Raw genomic sequence first — 24,541 nt, 5'->3', positions numbered from 1 at the left:
GTGGGATACACATGATGAAAGAATATGAATGGCTCAAGCCCTTCAGGGAGCTCATGGTCTTTTCGTCTTGGAACTATTAGCTCTGATAACATATCACTCTTTCCTATCATCCCTCTATTTTGAGGATATGCAGCAGGTTTCTGTTTTTATTAATTTTGGGATTTACTTACCATTATCTGTTTGGCTTCTCTCTTCTATGTAATGTATAGCTAAATCCTTGTGTAAATTCTGTTATGGCTTAAATCCAGATTCCACACAAAGCCTCATGTGCTCATAGGTGGGACTTTTTGGAGGTGGCTGGGTCATGGGTGTGTGATACTGGATTAGTCCACTCATGGGTTTATAGCTGGCTGTGATGTTGGTAGGTGAAGTCTGGTGGGAACAGGTGGGTCATTGTGGGTGTGGCCTGGAAGGGTATATAGCCCTCCTCCTCCCTTGATCCTTCTGTGCTTCCTGCCTGCTATGCCATGAGCTGTTTCTCCTCTGCCATGGCTCCCTGCCTTGGAGCAGCTGACTATGCACTGAAACCTCTACAAAATGGAAACCAAAATAAACCTCTCCTCCTTTAGAAGGTGTCAGGTGTTTTGTCCCAGCAAGGCAAAAGTGACTAAGACAAGTTACTTCCATTTGAAAGGCCTGGCAAGGTTTGTTTTTTCTGGACAGAATGACCGTAAAGGTGTGAACACTGGTGCACCTAACAAGCAGAAGCCCACAAATAGGAAATCTGTTTCTAAGAGAACTGAACCAGCAAACTTAAATACCTCAAACTCGGTCTTTAAAAAAGATCTGTAAATAGTCTTCAGGCTCCAGAATGCACAAAAAGAAAGTGTTCAGACTCCTGTATGTGATTTAGCTATAAATGATAATGGACAAGAAAGAAGCTCCCAGTGTGCAGAGCTCAAAGGCCCATGGGGAATTCAAGACAAAGGAGCTCTTTACAGATGCACACATAGGTTTAATAAAGAGGTCTTGAATACTTCCAGGGAAGGAGCGTGTCTTCACTGTGCCTGCCTGTCAGGATTTCATTATTGTATTGCATAATTATTACTGTGGATTTCCCATTTTTCAAATTTAAAACTTAATTCTAGCTCTCCTGTGCCTGCTCCACAGCTGCACATTGGGTGTGTGATAGGGCAAGATGGGAAACAAGGGTAAAGTAGTCAGGGAGCATGAATTTCAGCTTATAGTTTGCCAGGCTACCAAAAGCCTCTAAATGTGATATCTGTATTGGACTAGATGAAAGGATGGAAAGGGGGTTTGGGTTGTTTCTGTTCCCCAGTAGAGGTGAATGTATTCTATGTATAAGAGGAAAGGTAACAAACGTATTTGGTATAGAGAGGGGTGAACTATGGCAGATCATCTAACTGCCCAACAGGACTCAGGCATTCACAAGTACAGAACTGTTGCTACTAAGCAGCTGATCAGCTAAGGTCTAATTCCTGCTTCTCTGCTATCAAGAACAGACATGTGTGAGACAAGTAATAGGTATCACTTTGGAGAAAGACTTTTAAGATGAGTAAGATACACCTTCCATATTCCTCTTACTCTTCTATAAGTTGAATGCAGAGCATATCAATGCCAAAAGAAGTAATAGGAGAAACCAGAGCCCTGAATTACCATATGGAAGGAAGGCACCCACCCTCTTGTCTCAAATGCCTATTCTAAACTATTCTATGAGTTGGCACTGTTTTGAACTACTAAAATGTTGTCAATTGCTTGCTATAGCATTTACTAGTCTCTTAACTAGAGTATTAAGACAATGTTTTGCTTTATAAGTTTTTCATGAGTAAATAAGTGCTATAGAATTTATTTTCATGATAAGCAATTTCACGTTAACAGAACTTAGTTCATGTACAAAGAAGTCTGCCTAAGATTGATGGTCAGAATAATTAAAAGATTTAACAGATACAAAAGTTAACCAGATCCATCTGTATCCTCGGTTTATATCAAAATTAAACCACAGCTCTATAAAAAGTTAACTTCTTATATTATTTAGCAAAACATTTTGTTCTTTGCTATTTATTTCACTTAACCTTTATACATTTCTGCTTCTAGTTTATTTTTGTCACTGACACTTGAAAATGTCTTTTCACTTAGCATGACACAAAAATTTTTATGATTTATCTTAAATATAAAGCTAATGTATCTTATTCATAATAAAATGTCAACATTCCATGCAGTCTTTGCTAAGATTTGGTTTAAAAACACAAAAGTGTTTTTTAGGCTTTGTTTAAAATTCTGTCAAATTCAGTAAACATGAAGAACTAAAAAGAAAAGAAATGAAAATATAATTAGAGGTATGTTTAGAGTAATGTGGGGTCCAGAAGGATCTTCCTCTTAAAACATACTTCTAAAACAATTAAATGTACATTTATGCGCTGGTACCTTGCAACTGTTTCTCTTCTATTTGGATATCTTGATTAAAATTAAGCCATTTGCATTTGTGTGTATATCTCTGCAATTGTGTCTATCAGTAGAACTATAGAACCCATGAATTTGAGGCTATTTCTCAAATCTTAACCAGCAAAAACTTGAAAAACAAAAACAAAACAAAAGTATTAAGGTTGGAAAGCAAGAAAAGCAGCAGGGTAAGATAAATAATTTACTGCCTTTTTCTGTAATACCTTCCTAGGGAGATCACTGTTTCCTTTGGAAGTCTTAAAGAATACAAGGCTTACAAGGCAGACACAGGGAGGAGGAGAGAAAGACATGAAGGCTACTAGAATCGACCACATTAACAATGGACCTCAGAAAAAGGCATACAACTGTAATGAAGACATTGTCTCTACTTCCCTAGGTTCTTGGGTCCTTCCCAAGCTTTGTGTGCAGCTCTTCCTTGATCCTTGTACCTACCCTCAGTTTCCCTGGCTTACTACAAAAAGACCTTTAAAAACACAAATTCTGACTGTATTTTCAGCCATGCTAATCCTCTTTTCACATCCTCATAAGCTATAGAGTGAGATACCAAATTTTAAGAGGTAAAACAAAGAAGAGGACTCCATAATTGAATCCGGAAGCCAAGAAGGTAGAAGGAAAGCCAGATGCACATGATGTATCACACTCAAGGGGAGAGTGTTTTGGCGAGTGGCCATCAGCACTAAATAACAAGCAAGAGGTCAGGCATGGTAGGGCCTGAAAGGCTTGTGATTGGTTGAAAAAGAGAGAGAGCTCACTGGTGATTTCACGACAAAGTTTAAGGCACAACTAGGACAGTTTAAAGGTGACACTATTTGATGGATTGAGGAAAACTCAAAGGTTAAGTGAAGTCAAGATCAGGCAAGTTAGGGAAGCAATATTACTTCAGTTAGATAATTCACTAAGTGCACAGGCAGGCAAGGTGAGAGCACAGCTTGCTGGTAGGCTGAAGAGGAAAACGGATGCCTACGGGACCAGAAAAGTAGACTAAGAATACACTGGAAAACAAGGCTTTTCCTGAGTTTGTGTATGCTATCCTATAAATAAAAAAGAATCAAAAGATGCTGTTAAACCAGGGAAGGAAAGAATGTAATTTTTATACTCTTGAGTAAGTAACCCCCTCTCTCCAGCTGTATACATCCTAGAGAGAAGTCATGTGACTCATTGTGTGGTCAAGTGTTTTCATACCCAACTACAAGATGAATTGGTCTTAAAATGCATCTTTGAAACAGAAAAAGAAGGGACTAAAAATGTTACTAGCTGAAGTCATGTTTCAGTTTTTGATTAAGGATCTTTTCTGCTGACAAACATGTCCTCGAGACAAAGGGTGTTTCAAGCAAATGACCGAGGCAACAAAACATCTCTGCAGTTAAGGAGAACCTGATTCTATGAGAAACTTTGACTTTTGGGTTCAGTTGACATTTATCTTTCTTATTCTACTGACAGAGACTTGTAGCTAATAAAGCCTCATGATGACCATTCTTTGTCAACCTTTCAAGAATGTGCTTTGAGTGCTAAGGACCTTGAAACTGTACATATTGTCAAAGAACTCTCTGAACTTCCTTCATTTCATAAATATTTAGAGATGCAAATAACTAGCACACATTTTCTCCAATATTGGAGCTCCAATAGCATGAGCAGATGATTTGGATGATTTTCTAAGAGAAATCTACATCCCCCCTTAGTAACATTTTCTAGTATTTTCATACACTTGAGCTTGCTTAAATTCTTTCCCTTTTGATTTAATATCACTGCTTCCTATCATACTTAGTTGAAACAAAGAACACCTGCTTACTCTAACACAATTCTCTTCTGTGTTCTGAAAGATTAACATTAAGTCTTCTGTCAACCTTATTGTCCACAGGCTAAATCCACTTCCTTTTATATTCAACCATGGAAAGAACTGTGGGATTTACAATATGCAAATGATTAAACTCCCAACCCCTTACCAAATGAGTACTTGGCCTAACAGAGAAATACATATCCACTTTCCTCTACAATATATTTGTTTTTTCATAGAAAATACCTTTTGAAAGAAAAATGAAACAAAAAAACAACAAAAAGAAAATATTGTCTTACTTACAGGGGTTTCCTTTCCATTAGCTTGTTAAAAGACAGAGATTAAGTGCCTTGTGATTTATAAGACAGGAGGTTGAGGATGAGGCAAGAAAAAAAAATTAAGATGTATAAACTTTTCCCCAATTTTTTTCTGACATGTCTACTTAACAATGAACCATTGTATGAGGGGCACATGGCATGCATGTAGCAGAGAATGCTTCATCAGGGCTAGGAACACTGTGGTCAAAAAGGAAATTCATCTGTGACACACAGGCTAAGTTAGCCAGTATCTTTCAGCCACTTTTCCCCATATGACTGAAATTGTATATATCTAAGGTATACAGTGTGATGTACTGACATATATAGTAACTAGTGCAGTAAAGCTAATATACCTATCTCTTCACATTACAAACATTTTTGTTTCCTTTTAAAATTTTATTTTAAATTGACAAATAATAATGTGTATTTACAGAGTAAACAATGGAATACTATATAGCCTTGAAAATGAAGTTCTATTATTTGGAGCAGCATGGATTAAACACTTAAACATCATTTTAAGTGAAATAAACTAGGAACAGGAAGACATATACCACAAGATCTAACTTACATATGGAATCTAAAATAGTCCATCTCATGTAAATAAAGAGTAGAGAAGTGGTTACTAGAGTCTGGAGAAAAAGGAAGAGGGGTAGAAAGAAAAGATATTGATCAAAGAGTACAAAGTTTGAGTTCAATTATTTTAAATATCTAAGAGATTCTTTGTTTTCAATAGTACATGAATACATACATGTTGGCAGTACACAATGTTTACATTCCTTGTGTAGAGTTGGTACATATACATAACACATCCCAATTCCTTTTTTCATCCCCTTTCCCTACACACTCCATTTCTTGATCCTCTTTGAATTTGAGAAAAATCTATCTCCTCTACTTCCTATTATCTATATTTTACTTTGCTTCATATTTAGAATTTAGGTTTTTTATATAAGAGAACCACGGTATATTTAAACTTCTATGTCTGGTTTATTTCATTTAACATTATGATCTTAAGGCGCATCCACTTTCCTATAAATGACTCAAGTTTATTTTTCCTTACGGCAGAGTAGCACCCAATTGTGTGTAAATAGCACATTTTCTTTGTACATTTATCTGTTGATGGATATATAGGCCACTTCCAAGATTTAATTATAAATTATGCTGCTATAGACATAGGTATGCACATATCACTGAAACATGATGACTTTAACTCCTTTGGGAAGATTCCTAGAAGGGGTATAGCTAGGTCAAGTGGAATTTCTAATTTTAGCTTTTTGTGGAATATCCATCCTGATTTCCATAGTGATAGTACTAGTTTACATTCTCAGCAGCAGCATCACTAGCATTTATTGTTACTTGGGTTTTTTTTTTTTTTCCACGAAGTTTACTGGTACATTTTAGGTATACAATACAGTTACATTCATCATTGGAGATATGCACCTTTACATACTCTCTTGGTTCTTATATTTTCCCCATTCCAGTGCCCTCCCTATTTATAAAGACTTTGTTTTCATTTTTTAATTTTCTCATATTAATTCCATTCCCTTCTTTCCTTTCCCCTACCCCTCCTACTTCCCCCTCCCCTTTGCCCCTTTTCTTCCTATTTCACATTATCTATTATACCTTTTAATCCTTATTTACACTTTCAGTTTCTCACACCAGAGAAACTATTCAGTATTTACACTTGTGTGTCCTATTTATTTCACTCAAGAGTATTGCCTCAATGTGCATCCATTTAGCAATAAATGTCTCTAATTTCTCATTTTTGATGGCTGAGTAGTACTGCACTTTATAAAAACACCACATTTTCTTGATGCAGTCTCCAGTTGATGGGCATTTGGCTGTTTCCAAGTTTTGGCTATTACAAATTGTGGTGCTATGAGTATGGGTGCACATATATGACTGTGGTATGATTCTTTTAATTATTTGGGGAAGATACCCAGCAGGGGACTAGCTGGGTCAAATGGGACTTCCAGTCCTAGTTCTTTAAGGTATCTCCATATTGATTTCCACAGTGGTTGCACCAGTCTACACTCCCACCAGCAGTGGAACAGGGTTCCTCTTTCCCCCACAGCCCTGCCAGCATTTGTTATTGGTTGATTTCATGAGAGCAGCCATTCTTTCTGGGGTGAGGTGGAATCTCACTGATGTTTTCATTTCCATCTCTCATATGACCAGTGATGTTAACATTTTTTTCATACGTTTATTTGCTATTTCTACTTCTTTGTGTGACAAATGCCTGTTTGTTTCAGATGCCCATTTTCGGATCTGTTCTTTAAATTTGGGAGGTCTGATCTTTTTAAGTTCTTTATACATTCGAGATAGTAGACCTTTGTCTGAAAGACCGCTGGTAAAAATTTTTTCCCACATTGTGGGTTGTCTCTTCACACTGCTGGTGGTTTCTCTTGCTGTCCAGAAGCTTTTTAGTAAAAAGAGATCCCACTTGTTGATTATTTGTGCTAGTTCACAGGCAACTGAGGTTTTGTTTATAAAGTTTTTTCCTACCCCAATGTCTTCAAGAGTTCCACCTAACCTCTGTTCCAGCCAGTTTAGTGTTTCTGTTTTTATATTTAGATCTTCAATCCATTTTGATTTTAGTTTAGTGCATGGTGAGAGATATAGGTCTAGTTTTAGTCTTTGGCAAGTTGAAACCCAATTTCTCCAGCAGCATTTATTAAAGAGGCTATCTTTCCTCCAGTGAGGGTGTTTGGCTCCTTTGTCAAAGATGAGGTGGCTGACTGTGTCTGGAGTTGTTTCTGCATCTTCTAATCTGTTCCACTGGTCTTTAGGTCTGTTTCTTTGCCAGTATCACCCTGTTTTTATCATGGTAGCTTTGCAGAAGAGTTTCAAAAAGGGGGTTGTGATACCCCCTGCCATGTCTCTGTTACCTAAAATTGCTTTTGCTATTTTAGGTCTCTTCTTGTTCCAAACAAATTTTTGGATGGTTTTCTCAAGGTCCATGAAGTATGCTGCTGGGATTTCAATTGGGACTGCACTGAATCTATATAGCAATTTTGGAAGTATGGCCATTTTCACTATGTTGATCCTTCCTCCCCAGGAGCAAGGGATGTCTTTCCATTTTCAGATATCCCCTTCAATATCTTTTTTCAAAGTGCTACAGTTTTCCGAGAAGAGGTCTTTGATTTCTTTCATTAGGTTGATTCCTAGGCATTTCAGTTTTTTGGATGCTATTGTGAAAGGAATTGTTTGCCCTATTTCTCTCTCAGTGACTCTGTTGTTCATGTAGAGGAAAACTATTGATTTTTGTGGTTGATCTTGTATCCAGTTACTTTACTGAATTTGGATATTAAGTCTAGAAGACTTTTGGTTGAGTTCTTGGGGTCTTCTATGTACAGTATCATGTCATCTGCAAATAATGACAATTTGACTTCATTTCCTATCGTTATTCCTTTATGTCTTTCCCTTGTCTCATGGCTGTGGCTAATGTTTCCAAAACTATATTGAACGGGAGTGGTGACAGTGGACATCCTTGTCTTGTTCCTGATTTTAGTGTGAAGGATTTCAGTTTTTGACCATTTAGTATGACACTGGCTGTTGGTTTTTCATAGATGGCTTTTATCAGATTGAGAAAGAGACCACCTACTGGAATCTTTTGTAGGGTTTTTATCATAAATGCATGTTGGATTTTGTCAAATGCTTTTTCTGCATCTGTTGAGATGATCATATGGTTTTTGTCCTTGGCTCTATTGATATAGTGTATTACATTGATTGATTTGCATATGTTGAACCATCCCTGCATCCCTGAGATGAATCCCACTTGATCAGGATGTATGGTCTTCTTGATGATCTTCTGCATTCTGTTTGCCAGTATCTTATTAAGGATTTTTGCATCTATGTTCATTAGTGAGATTGGCCTATAGTTCTCTTTTTCAGGTGGGTCTTTCTCTGCTCTGGGGATCAAGGTGATGCTTGCTTCCAGGAATGAATTTGAGAGTATTGCTTCCCTTTCAATTTCGTTGAAGAGTTTAAACAGTAGTAGCAGTAGTTTTTCTCTAAATGTCTTGTAGAATTCACCGGTGAAGCCATCAGGACCCGTGCTTCACTTGGTTGGTAAGTTTTTAATTACATTTTCAATTTCATTGGTTGATATTGGGTTGTTCAGAATTTTTAGGTCTTCTTCGTTCAACTTGGGTAATTCATATGTATCTAGGAATCTGTCCATTTCTTCTGTGCTGTCCATCTTATTGGTGAATAGGTTCTTGAAGGAGGTATTGATGATTCTCTGGATTTCTGCTGGATCTGTTATAATTTCACCCTTTTCTTTCCTAATTGCATGGATTTGGGCCTTTTCTTTCTTTTTTCTGATAAGGTTGGCTAAGGGTTTGTCAATTTTGTTTATTCTTTCAAAGAACCAACTCTTGGCTTCATTGTTTTTTTATATTGTTTTCTTAGTCTCCATTGCATTGATTTCTGCCCTGATCTTTATAATTTCCTCCCTTTTATGAAGTTTGGGTTTGTCCTGCTCTTCTCTTTCTAGAAGCTTGAGGTTCAGCATCAGGTTGTTTAATTGGGCTCCCTTTGTTTTCCTAATATGAGTATTCACGGCTATGAATTTCCCTCGTAAGACTGCTTTCATTGTGTCCCATAGATTCTGATATGTTGTATTGTCATTGTCATTTATTTGAAGAACTGTCTGATTTCTTTAATTTCCTGTGTGATCCATTGGTTATTCAGAAGTGTGTTGTTCAATTTCCACGTGTTTATGAAGTATTGGCAGTTTCTTTTACTGTTGACCTCCAATTTCATCACACTATGGTCTGATAATATACAGGGGATGACTTCAATTCCTTTGCACTTACCTAAATATATTCTATGATCTAGTATGTGGTCTATTTTGGAGAATGGCCAGTGTGCAGCTGAAAAGAATGTGTATTCTGATTTTGTGGGGTGGAAGACTCTGTAAACATCTGTTAAGTTCATTTGTTCAAGAGTTCGATTGAGTTCTAGTATTTCATTACTTATTTTTAGTCTAGTTGATCTATTTGTGACAGTGGGGTGTTGAGGTCCCCCACTACAATTATATTAGTGCTTATATGGTTTTTCATGTCCATTAGTATTTGTTTTATATAGTTGGGCGCACTAGTGTTTGGTGCAGAGATAATTATGATTGTCATCTCTTCCTCTTGGATTGTTCCCTGTACAAGGATATAGCATCCTTCTTTGTCTCTCTTAATCTGTGTGGGCTTGAAATCCACTTGGTCTGCAAAGAAGAGAGCTACCCCTGCTTTTTTTGGGGTTCCTGTCACATGGAGTATTGTTTTCCACCTTTTGCCTTTCAGTCTATGAGTTTCTTTTTGAATTGTGTTTCTTGTATGCAGCATATTGTTGGATCTAGCTTCTTGACCCATTCTGCCAGTCTATTTCTTTTGATTGGTGAATTGAGACCATTAGCATTAATGGTTATAACTGATATGTATTGAGTTATCATTGTCATGACTTTTTCTTTTTGTTAGATCCTCCCCTTTGCTTTTAATTTCTTGTTGTGCCCAGTGCATTTATTCTGCTGGGCTTCCAGGGGTTGTGATCCTTGTTGTCTTTTCCTAGGATTTTGTCTAAAATTTTTTGGAGTACTGGTTTAGTATTCATGAAATTCCTAAGGTGCTCTTTGTCATGAAAATATCTGATTTCATCATCAATTTTGAAAGATAGTTTTGCAGGGTACATCAATCTGGGTTGGAGGCTGTTTTCTTTTAGGGCTTAGAATATGTCACTCCAAGCTCTTCTTGCTTTGATGGTTTGTGTTGAGAAGTCTGCTTTGATTCTGATGGGCTTTCCTTTGTATGTGATTTGTTTCTTTTCTCTAACTACTTGTAGAATTTTGTTCTTCTGTTGGCTTTCTGGAATCTTATATGCCTATGTGTAGATGTTTTTTGATCAAGGCTAGTTGGAGTCCTATATGCCTCACTTATCTATATGTCAAGTTCTTTTCCCCTGCTTGGGAAGTTTTCTCCCATCACTTCTGAGAACACTTTTTTTAATGTCATCTGTACTCTGACCTGTTTCTTCATTGACTCCAATCAGTCTTACGTTATTTTTCTTTGCATCATCTAGCAGCTGCTGGATTGATTTCTTGTGGTCCCTTACAACTTTAAAGAATTTTTTCTTTTCCTGGTCACTAATTGCAATCTTATCTTCTATATCTGAAATTCTGTCTTCACACTGGCACATTGATGCATAGACTTTCAATGGAGTTTTTAATCTCCTGGAAATCTGTTTGCATCTATTTTATGGATTCAATTTTTTCCTATGTTGTCATTCCTTCATGTTGCTCAGCTCCTGTATTTTTTTAAATCTGTATCCTCTCTAGATTTATTAATCATGTCTTGCACTATGGGCAAAATCTTTGCTGTTATGTGAGAAATTATTTCTTACTTCATTTTTTCCAGATCCTCTTTCGTTGCTAGTTCAGGGAGTCCAGGTGGTTGAGTATCAGAGTGTCCCATCTCGTTTCCCTTTGGGGTTGCTGTAGGTGATCTGGAAATCTGGTTTTGAGGCTTGTTTACCTGTCTTCTCACTTTGACAGTGGGGTGGGGGGATCCTGGGAGCTGCAGCATGCCCACCTGGAAGTCTCCTCTGGGCTGGGAGCCACAGCACACCTACTTGGAAGTCTCTTCTGGACTAGAGCTGCAGCACACCTACCCAGAGGCCTTCTCTATGGTGGGAGCCATGGCACACCCACTGAGAAGCCTCCTCTAAGCTGGGAGTCATGGCACGCCTACCCAGAATCCTCTTCCTGGCCAGGAGCCATGGCACGCTGACCCAGAGGCCTCCTCTTGGCTGGGAGCTGTGGCACACCAACCCGGAATCCTCCTCCTGATGTTTCAGTTTTTGATGATGGGCATCCTTCTGGAGTGACATGGAATCTCAGTGCTATTTTCATTTGCATTTCTCTAATGGCTGATGGTGTTGAGCATTTCTTCATGTGTTTATTGGTCATTTTACTTCTTCTAAGAAAAGTCTATTTCACTTGTCCATTTTTTTATTGGGTCTTTTATTTGGAGGAGTGAGTTGTATATGTATTCTAGACATTAGTTCTCTTTTATTTTTGGAGGGGGTCAAAATTTTTTGAGTTGTTTATGTATCCTGGATATTAGTCTTGCCTGAGAAAAAGCTCGCATAAATTTTACCCATTCTGTGCTTGCCTTTTCATTCTGTTGTTTGTTTTGCTATGAAGAAGCTTTTTAATTTGATACGATCCCATTTGTAGATTCTTGGTACTATTTCTTGTACAACTGGGATTCTGTTCAGAAAGTTCCTGCCTACTCCTGTGACCTCAAGAGTTAAGCCTATTTTATCTTCCAGCATGTTGAATGTTTAACATTTAGTTATTTGATAATCTGATTTTAGTTTAGTACATGATGAGAAATACGGGTCTACATCCAATCTTCTGAATATGGAAAACCAGTTTTCCCAACACCATTTATTAAAGACACTATTTTTCCTCCACTGTATGTTTTTGGCTCCTTTTTCAAATCTCAAGTATCTGAAAGTGTTGGGTTGTTTCTACATCCCCTATTCTGTTCCACTGATCTACACGTCTGTTTTTGTCCCACTACTATGCTGTTTTATAATTGGTGCTTTGTAATATTACTTCTTATCCAAGATTGTGATGCCCTCCACTTTGCTGTTGTTACCCAGGACTGGTTTTGCTATTCTCAGTCTGTTCTGGTTGCATATGAATGTTAGGATTGTTTTCTAGATTCTTAACCCTTATTCTCCTTATACCCTGTTGAACAGACTCAAAACAAATCCTGGTTCTTTGGAAAGATAAATGGATAGATGGATGCTTTAAAAAATTAAAAATAAAAATAAATTTCTAATATGGATGCTTTATTGAAACTAAAAAGAGGTTTACCAAATAAAGTAGTGGCAAAATTTGATAACACAAAATGACAATAATAAATTCAAGAATTTACATGCCATTTATTTATCATTATTTAAAAATTTATAGAAGTTTCATCCTTCCATTTCTGTAATGTATAGGTAGAATACTGCCCTCCCAAAGTTACTCTTGTCCTAATTCCCAGCACATGTAAATCTGTTACCTTAAATGGCAAAGAGAAGTTAAGACATCAGGCAGGATTAAGGAGACTGTTCCACATTATCAAGCTGGGCCATCTGTACTCACAAATTATCTTAAGAGAGAAGAGGAGGTAAAAGGAATAAAGATAGGAAATGAAGAAGTCATACTGTCATTATTTGCACATGACATGATACTCTACATAGAAGACTCCAAGAATGCCACCAAAAGTCTTCTAGGCTTAATAACCAAATTTAGTAGAGTAGCTGGATACACGTCTGCACACAAAAATCAATAGCTTTCCTCTACATGAACAACAGACTCACTGAGAGAGAAATAGGGCAAACAATTCCTTGCACATCAGCATCCAAAAAACTGAAATACCTGGGAATCAACGTAACAAAAGAAATCAAAGACCTCTTCTCTGAAAACTATAGCACTCTGAAAAGAGAGACTGAAAACGATATCAGAAAATGGAAAGACATTCCTTGCTCCTGGATAGGAAAAATCAACATAGTGAAAATGGCCATACTTCCAAATGCAATCCCAATTGAAATCCCAGAAGCATACTTCAAGGACCTTGAGTAAACAATCCATAAATTCGTTTGGAACAAGAAGAGACCTAGAATAGCAAAAGCAATTCTAGGCAAGAGAGACATGGTAGGGGGTATCGCAACCCCCATCTTGAAACTATACTACAAAGCTACTGTGATAAAAACATCATGGTACTGGCAAAAAAAAACCAGATCTGAGGACCAGGGGAAAAGAATAGAAGATGCAGAAACAATGCCAGACACAGTCGGCCAGCTCATCTTCGACAAAGGAGCCAAACACCCTCACTGGAGGAAAGATAGCCTCTTTAATAAATGGTGCTGGAAAAACTGGGTTTCAACTTGCCAAAGATTAAAACTAGACCTATATCTCTCACCATGCACTAAACTAAAATTGAAAAGGATTAAAGATCTAAATATTAAAACAGAAACATTGAACTGGCTGGAAGAGAGGTTGGGTAGAACTCTTGAAGACATTGGTGTAGGAAAAGATTTTATGAACAAAACCTCAGTTGCTCATGAACTAGCACAAACAATCAACAAGTGGGATCTCTTCTTATTAAAAAGCTTCTGCACAGCAAGAGAAACCATCAGCAGTGTGAAGAGACAACCCACAATGTGGGAAAAAATCTTCACCTGCTGTTCCTCAGACAAAGGCCTACTATCTCGAATCTATAAAAAACTTTAAAAGATCAGACCTCCTAAATTTAAAGAACAGATCTGAAAATGGGCATCTGAAATGAACAGACATTTGTCAGACAAAGAAGTAGAAATAGCAAATAAATATATGAAAAAATGTTCAATATCACTGGTCCTTTGAGAGATGCAAATGAAAACAATGCTGAGATTCTACCTCACCCCAGAAAGAATGGCTGCTCTCATGAAATCAACCAATAACAAATGCTGGCGGGGCTGTGGGGAAAGAGGAACCCTGCTCCACTGCTGGTGGGAGTGTAGACTGGTGCAGCCACTGTGGAAATCAGTATGGAGATACCTCAAAGAACTAGGACTGGAAGTCTCATTTGACCCAGCTATTCCCCTGCTGGGTATCTTCCCGAAAGAATTAAAAGAATCATACCACAGTGTTATATGTGCACCCATGTTCAGAGCACCACAATTTGTAATAGCTAAAACTTGGAAGCAGCCCAATTGCCCATCAACTGTATACTGGATAAAGAAAATGTGTTTTTTGAAAATAAAATGGAGTACTACTCAGCCATAAAAAATGAAAAATTAGAGACATTTATAGCTAAATGGATGCACATTGAGGCCATACTCTAAGCAAAATAAATAGGACACACGTGTAAATACTGAATTGTTTCTCTGGTGTGAGAAACTGAAAGTGTAAATAAGGACTAAAAGGTATAACAGATAACATGAAATAGGAAGAAAAGGGGCAAAGGGGAAGGGGAAGGGGAAGTGGGAGGGGTAGGGGAAAGGAAAGAAGGGAATGGAATTAATATGAGAAAAGGAAAAAATGGGAATAAAGTCTTTGCAAATAGGGAGGGATGGAGGGGTTGAAGGGAGGGCAGGGGAATGGGGAAAAAATAAGAACCAAGAGAGATTATGTAAAGGTACAAATTCCCAATAATAAATGTCAGCATATGGTATACCTAAAATGTATGAATAAAATCAATGAATTAAAAAAAAACTAACTAGTAACAGGAACGGTGTCTTCAAAAAAAATACAAGTGTATTAGAAGAAATGTAGGATGGAGGTCAGTCTCAGCTGCAAGTGAAGCTGTCTCAAAAAAAGAGGGAAAGGGGTCCGGGGACTTAGCTCATTGGTGCTGTCGTGCCTGCCTCGCAAGCACAAGGTCCTGAGTTTGATCTCCGGCACTGGAAGAAAAAAAAAGAGGAGAGACAAGTTCTCTTTAGAGTTAACTCCAAGAACAGTTTGTGGGCTGGGGATTTAGCTCAGCAGTTTCGCCGCCTGCTGTGTAACCCGCAAGGGCGCAAGTTTGATCCCAGGTACCAAAAAAAAAAAAAAAAAAAGAGGGAAAGGAGAAAAAAAATGGTGGAAATTTAAGTAAAAAAGTAGAACAAGGTGCATCTCCTGTCAGAGGCCTATGTGTGGACACAGTGGCTCTAATCCAGTAGCAACCTGCTTAACACCCTCTCTAGTCATCACCCTCTCCCACTCCCAGCTCCAGATAACCATTAATTTAATTTCTATCTTTCCAGATGCCTTTTTGGGACATTTAATATAGGGAGAATCACATGAAAGAACATGTGGGGTGAGAAAAACACTGTAGAACTGAGGTATCTTTCTACTTGCTACAGTAATGCTTGAGTATCTGCATTTATTAAAAAAATGATTAAACTTTACACATAAGTCAGGACTCTATGATCTGTTATGACATATCTTAGTAAAATTTTTAAAGACAATAAATTTTTGCAAATATAAATTTTTATTAATAATAATCATCATGCTAGTCAATAGATCTCTGGAACTTACTCATCCCAACTGAAATTTTGTAACCTCTGACCAATCTCTCCCTATTCCATACTCCCTACAAGCCCAAGTCATTGGTAATCATTCTATTCAGTATTTCTGTGAGTTTGACTTTTTCAGGTTTTTTGTTTTGTTTTGTTTTGTTTTTTTGGTACCAGGGATCAAACTCATGACCTTGTGCTTGAGAGCCAGGTGCGGTGCCACTGAGCTAAATCCCCAGCCCATTTTTCAGGTTTTTTATGGCTTATTTCACTTAGAGTAATGTCCAGGTTCATTAATGTTGCTGAATATAACAAGATTTCCTTGTCTTTTAAGGATGAATAACATTCCATTTTACATATGAAAAAAATGTTCAACATCATTAATTATCACAGAAATCCAATTTAAAACCACAATCTCTGTCATGTCACACCTGTTAAAATGCCTATTATCAGAAAGACAAAAGATAAATGTTGGCAAGATTTTGGAGAAAGAACTCCTGTGCTTTGTTGGTAGGAAGGCAGTTAGTAAACCATTAAGGAAAACAATGTAGCAGCTCCTCAAAAAGTTAAAGCAGAACTACATGTGATTCAGCAATCCCATTTCCAGGTATATACACAAAGGGAAGGAAATTAGTATGTTCAAGAGACATCTACAGACTCATAGTCATTGCAGCATTCATAATAGCTAAGATACAGAATGAGCCTTGTCCCCCGACAGATCAATGGATAAAATGAGTGAGATTTTCCTTAAAAAAGTGGCTTTGGATAATTTCAAGATGCAGAGTTTTTTTTTTTTAATTAATGCAATAACCAAAGGAAGAAGAAACCTGAGGATGTTCCAACCTGCTTTTATTATAAGTAGGATACAGATGAAACATACTACACTCTATTACTAGGATCCAAATTAAGCATCACTCCACAATCACTGCTTTACATTATAACTTGATAGGGATTTTAGGCATTCAAGCAAAAAGCAATTCTTTTCTACCACAACTGAGCATAGGAGAAATGAAAATGAATTAGACAAACTTTAGGAAATTCATTCACTTGTTCATCCATCCTTCTAACATTCACTGGATAGGTATCTGTGAGTCACAAACTGCTAGAAAGATGCAACTGCCAAAATGGATGATATGTCCTAGGCCTCTTCCTCTGAGGGATGATAATACACTTAGTGCCACTATAAACATAAAGAATTTATTTTCCCTCTCTGTGTCATCATTTCTTTATCTGGAAAATGATGAAACTGGATAAATAAGAACAGCATCTTTTTAACTCCAAATTCCAGTAACTAATAAACAAAAATGGCTGGAAGCAACAATTGTTTCCTAAGTAGTTATAGATAAAATATCACATTGATATATAAAAATTAAAATAATCCATTTACTAGATTTCCTTAAAAATTCAGCTGAATACAAAATTTGTTTCATTTACTTAGGAAGCAGATTTTGCAGCTAATTCAGTCCCATCAATATCTTTAGAAGTAAATAACTTCCAACTACCTACTATTCCCCCTTAGCTTTTAATTTCCCCAAGAAGAAACCCAGTGACTACTCTGGCTGCCATTTGTTTTGGTGGCTCTAGAAGCTACAAATTTTAACCTTATTTTTATGCATATATGCAAAATATTACTATCCTTGTACTCAATATCATATTTTTCTTTCCTAAATCAATTTTGATTTTGTTCAAAACAATAATAAGGCAAGATAAAAATAAACTCTAAGAATCTAAGAGTTTCAGGCATTAAAATGTTTAAAAGATTTTAAAAAATACAGAATAATCAACGATAAATATGCTAAGAGAAAAGCAAGCCATGTACACTAAAAACCCTGATAAGACATATATATGAAAAATTAAATAAGACCTAAATAAGTGAAGAGCTATACTGTGTTCATTGAGAAGACTCGATTTTGCTAAAATGTCTATTTATCCCTGTATTGGCCAGTTTTATATTACTAGGACTGAATACTTAACACCTCAAACTCAAAAGAGGAGAGGTTTAATTTAGTTCAAGGTTTCAGAGGTTTCGTCTATGGTCAGCGGGCTCCACGGCAGAAATATCATGACACAAGTTCAGGGTGGAGCAAAGTGTCTCACTGCATAAGGGGAAGCAGAGCATGGGGAAGAATAGCGAAGACAAAGGGGCCGGAGACAGATACAACTCTGAAGTTCATGCCCCATGGCCCAACCAGAAATACCCAGAACTACGCGTTACCAAACTCTTAAGCCAATCAAGTGGACAAGATTTGCCATCACACTCCAAACTGAACTACAGATTCAATTCAATCAAAATCAAAATCATTACTGTCCCCTTTCTTTTTTTAGAAATACATGATCTCATATTCTAAAATTCATTAGACCAAGGCAAGGATGTCAAATACAGGCAGGGAGGGAAGAAGGGAAAGAAGGAAAGAAGAGAGAGACAGGAAAAGGGAGGCACTCTCATTATCTGATTTCAAGACTTAGATAAAACTAAAGTAATCCCGGCAGTATGATATTGGCATCAAGACAGGAAAATAGATCAATGCGTCAGAATAAAGTGTTCAAGAATCACAGATAGATGAGACAGTTTTGATTTTTCAACACACAAGGTAATGAAATTTACTGTAAAAAGTCTTTTCAACAAACTGTGCTAGAATAATTTATTAATATGCAAAACTTACGAGCTTTGATCGATATGTAATTCTACACACAAAAATAAACAAAAATTAGAGAACCTAAGTATAAAATCTGATACAAAAAATTTGTAAGTAAACAGGAGAATTCCTACTCTGAGTTTGGAAAAGATTTCTTAGATACAGTACCAAGAGCAAGAGCCATGAAAGGAAAAATCAATAAACTGAACTTTATCAAAATTATAAATTTCTGCTCTTTCAAATGCACTGGGAAGATGATGAAAAGACAAGCCAAGACTGGGAGAAAAATATTTATATGATATAATCTGGCAAAGGAGGTATAAACACTGAATTATGATCTTTGAAAACTCAAAAATAAGAAAATAAGCAATTCAATTAAAAACTGAGGAAAATACTGGAACAGATTCATCAAAAAATAGGTACAGATGGCAGGTATGCACATAAAAAGATGTTCCACATCATTATCTAAATTTTAGGAAAGTGCAAATTAGAACAACAATACAATAACATTATATTAGAAATAAGGAATTAGTGCAGTGTATACACCTAACATTTGTTCCATCTGGGACAGAGGAAGTCCTCTATTATTCCAAGGAAATAGTGAAATGTCAGCTTCTGCTACATTAATCACCTACAGGGAACCACCCAAGGAGGATGGCTATTTATATCTTGCTCGGCCCCTTTCAGTGTTGAGAAGGTAGGAAATATTTTCCAGTGCCTCTGCCTTGAGCATCCCTGCTAACTTCTCAGAGAATAGCAGTAACCTTGCTGGTGAACAAGTGAAAGATGGCTGTCATTGGCTCTCCTTTCCTTCAAAGTCAGAACAAGTCATCGCCTGTAACATCTCAGAGCACAATTTTTGTGAGCCAGACATAGCTACTCCTAGGAAAAAATATTTAGAAAGAATTTGTTCCACATATGAATTATTTCTGGTCCTTCACCTGTCTGTGGTCATCTTTTTTGTCACCAGATGGCTACTGAGATTTGACTAGAAATTCTTGTGAGCAATTGCTGCATGAAAAACTTTAAGAATGAGATCTTCTCTGTGATTTTTCAGTTTCAGAAAAGTTGTATCATTTTTCTAGAACACAAAAGTCTCCTGCGTCTGAGGAGAAGAATTAAGACTTACATAAAATGTAACAGAATATCCATTTTATATTGCAGCAAATAGTATGAATTCAATAGGTAAAGCAGCAGGTGTCTAGAGCTATTTCAATAAAATTGGACATTAAATTTTGCTTTAAAATAAAAAAGAATACTATGATTATGATTTTACTACAGATTCTCTAATGCTTTTCCCATTTGTATGCAGATATAAAATGTTGGAAATTCTTTCTACACTTTTTAAAAATAGGGGTTGTTTGTTTGAGTTAATCAAAGACTTAAAGCTATTTTTATGAATTTAACTGTATACTAATTTGCAAAAAAAATTAGACTAAATATTCAATAAACCCTTTTAAGTCTATTTGTGATCTATCACTTTATATGTTAAAATTACAAGTTCTACAATAGCTATAGATAAGTTAGGGACGTGTTTAAAATTTTATGGTCCAGCTATATGAATAGAATATCTAGCTAAACATGCTATATTTGATTTAAAAAGTGTAACTCCTTAACATTTTAATGTAAATTAGTAAGTTACAAAGAAAACAACAACAATAAATATCTGAGAAAATAAGAGGGACAAAAACAGGAGAATTAGACTGACCAGTAAATTAGAGATCCTAAGACAGGGTTGTTCTCCCAAGGATACAGCTATATGAATATATCAGCTTCTCTCTTGTCAAATTTCAGAAACAAAATTTTGCATTATCTGATAATACATCAGAGAGTTCTCTGACGCTTAATAAAGCAAACAGAAGCAGCAGTCTGACAAAAAGGAAATGCACAAGCTAATTTTTACTTGCTACATTAAGAGGTAACAAACTTCTTGAAAGATAATAGCTCATTTCAATGGAATAATCAGTTCAGCAAAGCTGATTTATCTTAATATTTAAAATACACTTGAAATTAACTACCACCTATTTCTACATAGTATCCACATTGATAAAACAAGAATAATAAATGCCACTTTAACATATTAGGTATGAACACACCCATTTTAAAAAATATTACACAGAAATATAGGATTCTGAAACAAAGAGAAAAATGAGAGATACATAAAATGAAAACAGTCATTTCAAGAATATCATGACTCTCAAAACACATACCAAAGAGATGAGCAAACTTTTAGCATTTTTGGTACTATGAATATTATTTAATCAAGTTAGAAACAAGATGTTCTGACTCTTTCACACTAAATAGGAAAATAGATTTGTATGCTTTCCTGTTTCCATGGAAGTAGACAAGTCAGCATCCTCCTGTATATAGTGATGATCTGACACCAAAGCTATGAACTCAGAGTTTATGAATAACATTTTTTCTAACACCTGGCAGAAAGAACGGCTTTGTAACAACTTTTAAAACTAAAAATTATTTTGGTAAACCCTCCAAACATTTAATTTTGTACCAAAGAACATCATTCAGCAAGTAAAATAATTACCCACAGGTATAGCATAGAATAATTCATTCTGAAAGACTTAATAGAAATTGCACTGCCTGCTAATAGATGTCCCACAGAATTATTGGATTTCAAATAGCAATGTGAGGTAATAGTTGCTATTTAAGTTTTCCAGGACAAAATCATTTTATGATAAACTGTGTATGTTTGGGTGCTTGACTAGTCAGCTCTTTTAGCTACTAGGAATACTCATAATTGTTTCCTCACAAAAATCCCTGTCTGCCTCCAGGTATGTCCTCAGCACCTAGTAGCACGTTGGCCGTCAATTCAGATGAAAAATCTCCATATGCCACCTCCACTTCCATAAATAGGTATTTGCATCTCCCATCTACAAAACAAATCTGCACATGAGGCACTTGCCAAAGAACATAACCTTCAACTGCCCAACGTTTTTAAGCCCTCACTTCACCACACTACATGCTAACATCGATTTTTATTTCTTATCCCTCTTAGTCATTAGGATCTAGCCCTGGCTACACATTAGGATCGATGGGATTATTTGTGCAGAGCTCTCAACACAAATGCACACAAGAATGCCTGTTAACAGCTCAAATATTCCTCTCTGGGCCCACTCCAAACCAGTTAAACTTGGGCCCCAGAATGTTAGTCTTTTTCAGGATCTTCCTTAGGCAGCTCTCTTCTCATGACTACGAGAAAGAATGTTTTTCTTCCTGGTAACATTTCCAAAATTGACAAATGATTGTGGTAAACCTCCAAAATATATGTTGTAATCAAGAATGTCACTCAGTAAGTTAAATAACTACCAAAACTATAAAATTCATTCACAAAAGTAAACAGGCAGCCAGAAGATTTCCTAACAGGATTCAAGTCATTGTATAGTCATAAAAATAACAAAGGATATATTATGTATAAATTGTTAGTATTAAAGTGACTACTTTAAATACTATTTGATTCCTACCTTAAGTCATGAACTTGTTTCCTAGCATAATCTTTAAATCACTTTCAAATATCTTCATCCTCTCAGGTGTAGCCAATCATTAACAGGTAGGGAACAGACTCTGGGGTCATAAAACCCGAGTTTAAATCCTCACTTTTGCACTTGCTGAGTGGTCTTAGTTAGTCTGATTCTTACATACCTACAAACAATATTACTACTATCCACAAGAAAGAGTAACTGGGAGGATGTCTGAAGAGTAAGCATTAATAGGAACCAGCCAAATAACAAAATGACACAGAATTCAAACTAGAAATGATAACAGAGAGCATTCATTTCATTTTGATTCACATCACTCAGTTTACAGACAAGGGGTCTGAGATTTACAGAGTACACAATCCCAGATCATACAGCCACTTAATAAGATGTAAATAGAGTGCATCCTCTGAAGTCTGGCAGATATGCTCACATAAGGCTTTTAGTTACTTGTTCAGGGGAGTACTATCATCTCATAGATTTGTTGACAACGTCTCCCTAATGACAACTGCAATTTCTTCATGGTTTTCACTATTAGGATGAAAAGAAAAAAATTATCTTCTATTGCACTGGGACACTTCTGAATAGCACAGAATATTAGGGATATATTCTATGGACAAAAAAGGATGACAAAAAAAATACTGGCCTTGAGTCTGATGGTGGTGGTACTATATATATATAAATTTACTTAGCCTCTGTCCCATAATATATACAAAATAGTCCCAGAAATAACATATCAGTACTATTACCAATAACAAATATTTAAAATCATTTTAAATAAGTCTTTTCATAACTAAGCTTTATACTTTTGAATAATTTACTATTTACAGAAAAGTTGCTAAGATAGATCTTACATACATTTCAACCAAGCATAAATGATATTATAATATTAGAATTTATCTGAAGTCATTAGTATAAATCAGTGATTCTCAAACAGGGGTGATTTTGTATGTGACCCTCTCCTCCAGGAAACATCTGGCAGTGTCTAGAGACAGTTTCTATTATCTTGACTGGGAGATGGGACCCAAGGAAATTATGATAATCTAATGACTAGAGGTCAGGGTTGCCAGTAATATCATAAACAGGACAACACTCCATAACAAAGAAGCACTTTGCCCAAATATCAATACTCCTAAGGCTGGAAAACTCTGGAGGAGATAGAGAGGATGCAAGGGAGCATAAGACCTTTCTTAAGAGATGCAGTTGTGCAGAAAACATACCACTCATGTATCCAATTTTGCTTTATATTTTGCCAGCTGAGAAAATAAATTAAAACAATTTCAAGAATTACTTATAGCATGAGATTTAAAATGGCTTCTCAGATATTGAAAAAGTTATAACAGGAAAATAAGGCAAAATTAATATAGTGATTGTTTAAATGAAAAACCTTGATTCATAAATTCATAAAGACCATATGAAGTTTCCAAGACTCTTCTGTCACAATATGCTACACATACACTTTAACTGAATGGGTAACAAGTGTATGAATACAAAAGCACATAGATAAACTGCACACCATAACTCTTACATATTAAGAAACACATATACCAAGGAAACAAAAGAGAAAATCTGGAATTTGAGTGCAAATTTACAAAATCTCTAGGAAAAAAAATTATACATATATAAGAGGTTAAAAAAGAGAAGAGGAATTGAAATGAATAGAAATCTTAACTTTAAGGAAAAAAACCCTTTCAATAGCCAGAATGTTTCCTTCATTATCCTTCAATGTCTAGCACTGTGAAAGCAATACATTATTTCCAGAATTTTTAAAGCTATTTAAAGGGGTTATTCTCTGTAACCCATCTATGAATACAGCTCTCAGATCTGGGTAAGACTGATTCACACTGCAAAAAACAGCTTTATACCCTATTTCTTGGAACACTACAATTTTTCAGAAATAAGACAGCAGAAAACCTTCCACACAGAGAGGCACTGATTGGATCACTAATCTACCAAAAGGCATGTTTTTCCTGCCGATGAGGTTTGACGAAAAATACAGTGAATGCTGGTGCTGAGTGCCATCCAATAAAAAGCCAGGCTCATAACAAAGTTATGATGTGTCCTCATCTACCATACAAACTGTGTCCAGAACCATGTGACTTCTGGATTTTAACAATGTCAAAATGACCATGAAAGATTATGGTTTTGAACCAGTTCAGGATACCAAGGCAGCCACGACAGCTCAACCAAAGACATGAAAGAGAACTTCCGGAACTGCTTTGGAAAGTGGCAAGAACAATGAGACAGGTATGTTCAAAGAGAGGAAAAGTATTTTGAGAGTGAATAATGGCAATGTATCTTTATTAAAATTTAAATATAATTGTAATTTTTGATCATACATCATATTCTACATTATGAGCCAACACTAGGAAAAAATAATTCAATATTAATAGGTATGTGAGGAAGACCTTCTCACAGGAAAACAGAAGAGATGAACAAGAAAAAAAATCCCTTGAGAGGTACTGTCTAATTAGGCTAACTCCAATGAACATAAAGAACACGTAACTTCAGGTATGAAGATGATCCTTCTAACCTATGGGGAGAAATGTGTTGAATGACAATTGTCTTTCACCAGGAAGCCCAAGATGCCTGGCACTATTCACATTTAGTGTTCAGAGAAGCACACGTGTAAGAATGATTGAGATGGTGAGGAGGAGCTTTATGTAACCTTTACACACCCAAATTCTACCAAGATCCTTTCTATGTTAGTTTCACTTAATATACTGGAGTTGTAAAGTGGGATCATGGGAAATTATAAATAAATAATTTTATGTGATTTGTGAGTGGAAAGTTCACATATTGCTTACTGCACCACCTTACTAGATCTGAATCAAAAAAAATCAACACTGTGCTCTCTGAGATGCACAGGCTGCCCAA

The 24,541-nt window shown here is 36.2% G+C and overlaps 1 protein-coding gene and 1 pseudogene across 27 annotated transcripts in view; both read right to left on the bottom strand.

Annotated features, from left to right (window-relative positions):
- Positions 1–24,541, bottom strand: part of Cadps2 (calcium dependent secretion activator 2) — a 557,170-nt gene that overhangs the window by 254,461 nt on the left and 278,168 nt on the right. The window lies entirely within an intron of this gene.
- The window catches only part of LOC147829625 (protein CFAP20DC pseudogene), a 31,205-nt pseudogene extending 6,664 nt beyond the window's left edge, over positions 1–24,541 (bottom strand). The window contains exon 1 of the transcript XR_015448635.1: positions 1–24,541. This exon is cut by the window's left edge and continues 6,664 nt beyond it. The product of XR_015448635.1 is annotated as a protein CFAP20DC pseudogene (transcript).

Source organism: Heterocephalus glaber, unplaced genomic scaffold (assembly GCF_053883595.1).
Source record: "Heterocephalus glaber isolate CG9 unplaced genomic scaffold, H.glaber_assembly_v1.0 deba00000546, whole genome shotgun sequence".
NCBI lineage: Eukaryota > Metazoa > Chordata > Mammalia > Rodentia > Bathyergidae > Heterocephalus > Heterocephalus glaber.
This window is presented reverse-complemented; position numbering and strand designations above follow the sequence as displayed.